Source organism: Microtus ochrogaster, unplaced genomic scaffold (assembly GCF_000317375.1).
Source record: "Microtus ochrogaster isolate Prairie Vole_2 unplaced genomic scaffold, MicOch1.0 UNK41, whole genome shotgun sequence".
Classification (NCBI taxonomy): Eukaryota; Metazoa; Chordata; class Mammalia; order Rodentia; family Cricetidae; genus Microtus; species Microtus ochrogaster.
Window position 1 is genome coordinate 2,009,538 of NW_004949139.1, and position 3,184 is coordinate 2,012,721.

Consider the following 3,184-nt stretch of genomic DNA (forward strand, 5'->3'; position numbering starts at 1 on the left):
TATTTGCGTACAATTTGCATATGACGCACACGTTGGGTCACGTGCACCAGCATCAAAGCCCCCATCCCCACTTTCTTCCCTACTTTATTTATTTATTTATTTATTTATTATACAACATTCTGTCTGTGGGTATGTCTGCGGGCTAGAAGAGGGCACCAGATCTCATTACAGATGGTTGTGAACCACCATGTGGTTGCCGGGAATTGAACTCAGGACCTTTGGGAGAGCAGGCAATGCTCTTAACCACTGAGCCATCTCTCCAGCCCCCTCTTCCCTACTCTTAACCCTCTATCTCCCAACCCTGGTCTGGAGGGAAGGGAAGGAAACCCTAGCTGCCTTCTGGACCTCTCCGGTTCATGTGACGCCATGTTTGTAAACACAGCTGTCTCTAGCACCTCCGCACCTCTGCTGAGCTTACTATAAATAATCTAGTTCTGAGTTTCAGACGCCCAGTTGGAGGTAATGGGAGACAGGGCCAGTTTATGGGAAGATGGAGGACTTAGAAATGCCACCTGCTGGGACCAGGGTAAGCATGACCTGTGCAGCTTGCCAAGGGCCTCTTATCCAGCTCACGGGTTTACCCGTCACCATCCCTTCTCTGCCAAATAAAGTTTCCTTTACTTCAAAGCCTGTCCCCTCCATTCCTTCCTGATGACTGTGTCCATGCCGTGGAAGAGCTGATCCTTGCCTTCCTACCCCATCCTCCCTGTCCTGGAGGGACAGCAAAGGCTGTGCAGTGACAATTTCTTACACCCCTACATCTGCAGCCCCTACAAGGCCCCAAGAAGTGGAGTCAAATCTGATAAAGGCCAGGGATCCTGAGAGAGGCAGAAAGGCCTCCCAGGTCACATGGTGGGTCAGCGGTCCAGTGGAAGCTAGGCTCTTGGAACAGAACAAATCTTGAGATGGTTGTACATGCCTATAATCCCAGCATTCAGGTGGGAGGCAGAGGTAAAAGGATGGCTTCAAGTGCGAGGCAATCCTCGACATTGTAAAAAGAAAGCAATAATAATAATAGAAAAAATAAAAGGAGATACCTGGAGTCAGGGTGCCTTTTAACTGACCAGAGTACAGTGTAGCGAGGCTGCTGCTGTCCTGTTCCCTCAGCACCCCCAGTAGCTCTCATTGTCATGGGAAGAATGTTGGCCCGGGTCACACTGGGCAGAAGCTAGTGTTCCTGAGCCTTGAGGAGACAGCTTGAAATAGACAGGGGGTGTCGCATTTCTGAGCAGCTCTGTGGGGGAAGCAGGAGGGGCAGGGAACCGACAGTATAAAGAGAAAGCCACCTCCCTGCCTCTCTGTTGCAGGAGACCAGGCCCGCTTTGCCCGCCATGGAGAAGGCTAGGTAAGGGACACCTCACTTCCCGCAGAGGGAGCAGGGAAGGAACTGTTTGATAGAAAAGTTAGGAGGGATTGGTGAAGTTTTAGGGACCTTTGGATGGAATGGTTGAGGACACCTAGGAAGGTTTGGGATTTTAAGAAGTGACTTGGGGCCATCGTCCCAAAAAGAACTGCTGACTGAGGAAGAGGGAAACTGAGGACTGTGGGACACAGGGTGAATGGAAGTGCAGCTTCCTCAACTGTGAAAAGGGATTTCTAAGCCGAATTCAGCTCTCTCATACCAGAGACTAAGTTAGAGGGCAACCTGGGCTACCAAACAAGACCTTGTTTCAAAAAAAATATAAAACACAGGGAGAGGGAATTCCCAGTGTACCAGAACAATCCCTGCAGTCCCTGCTGTGCTCCCCTGGTTCCCCCACACTGATCACCAAGGGCAGCAATCTACTTCCTCTGAAGTGCTCTGTCTTGTTAGCAGTGCTCAGAAAGACCCTTGGGCTTGTCTACCAGAGACTTGGAGGTCTTCCATCACAGACAGTATAGAAAAAAGATAGAGCCAACTGTAGACATGAGGGTGTGGCGGACACAGGCAAGCGCTGGCGACTGCACGGGAGCCAGCACTGACAGACAGGGTGCTGGTGTCCTTACAAGGGAAGAGGCAGGCTTCCACTGATCGTCCAGGATGGCTGACTGGACACATGGAGGGCACAGTAGCTGAAGCTGTGGGACCCGAGGCTGCGGTGAAGGTGCTATGTAACCTCTAAGAGTGGAGGGCAGACACATGTGCCTTCACTGCGACAGAACCTGCCCCGAAGGGGAAGACTGACGCCAGTCTTTCCCAGTCAGCCCAGCCACCTGGCTGGCATCCACAGGTCCACATGAGGCTCTGATGTTTATGTAGAGTTTCCCTCCTTAACAAGACAAGCAGTCTGGTGACTGTCTGGTTCTGGGATGAGCCTTCAGGATACAGAAGGGGCTATTGCTGGTGCCTGCACAGGGCAGGGGTTGTGGGGGAGGGATAGGCTCAGGAGAGGACTACCCAGGGCATTCTGGGAGCTTTCTGAAAGAGGGGAGCCCTGAGCTAACCCTGGAAGAGTGGGTGGTCAGAGCATAGCTGAGGGCAGGGGAGACAGTTGTGTCTCCCTGGAACTTTGTTCCTCCTAGGTTCCTGGACTATAGAAGCCAAGAAGGAACTAGAAAGTTCTCAGGGGCAAGGTCACTGAGCAGATCAAAAACCAGAATAGGGTTGGACTGTCCTGAAGGCATAGAGGGATGTTTTCCTTCATTTTGCTGCTCTGTTTTGAGGCAGGGTCTTGGGTATTCCAATGTGGGCTGGAACTCACTGTGTAGCCTTCAGCTCCTGACCCTCCCTCCTGAGAACCTGGATTTCAGGCATGGGCTATTGTGTTTGGCTTCTAGGAGGCATTGGGAACCGTTTGATGCTGAGTCCGCTTGGCTTTTTTTCCCCCTTTGGTTTAAAAGAATGACTGGGCAGTGGTGGCAGAAAGAGGTGAATCTGTGAATCTGGGGTCAGCCTGGTCTAAAGAGTGAGTTCTAGGACAGCACAAAACAACCACAAAGAAAAGGATATGTTACGAGCTTTTCTCTCATAATCCTTTTTTCTCGCTACTTTGAGATATTTCTTCCAGTCAGTTTTGTCACCGAATTTTTTTTAGTATTTTATTTTTTAATTATGCATATATTTGTGTGTCTGTACGTAGGTATGTGCTCCTGAGAGCTGATACCCACCAAGTCCGGAAGCATCAGATCCTCCTACAGCCAGAGTTCATGAGCCACCCTGGTGTGGGTGCTGGAAACTGAACTGATGCCCTCTGCAAGAGCAGTC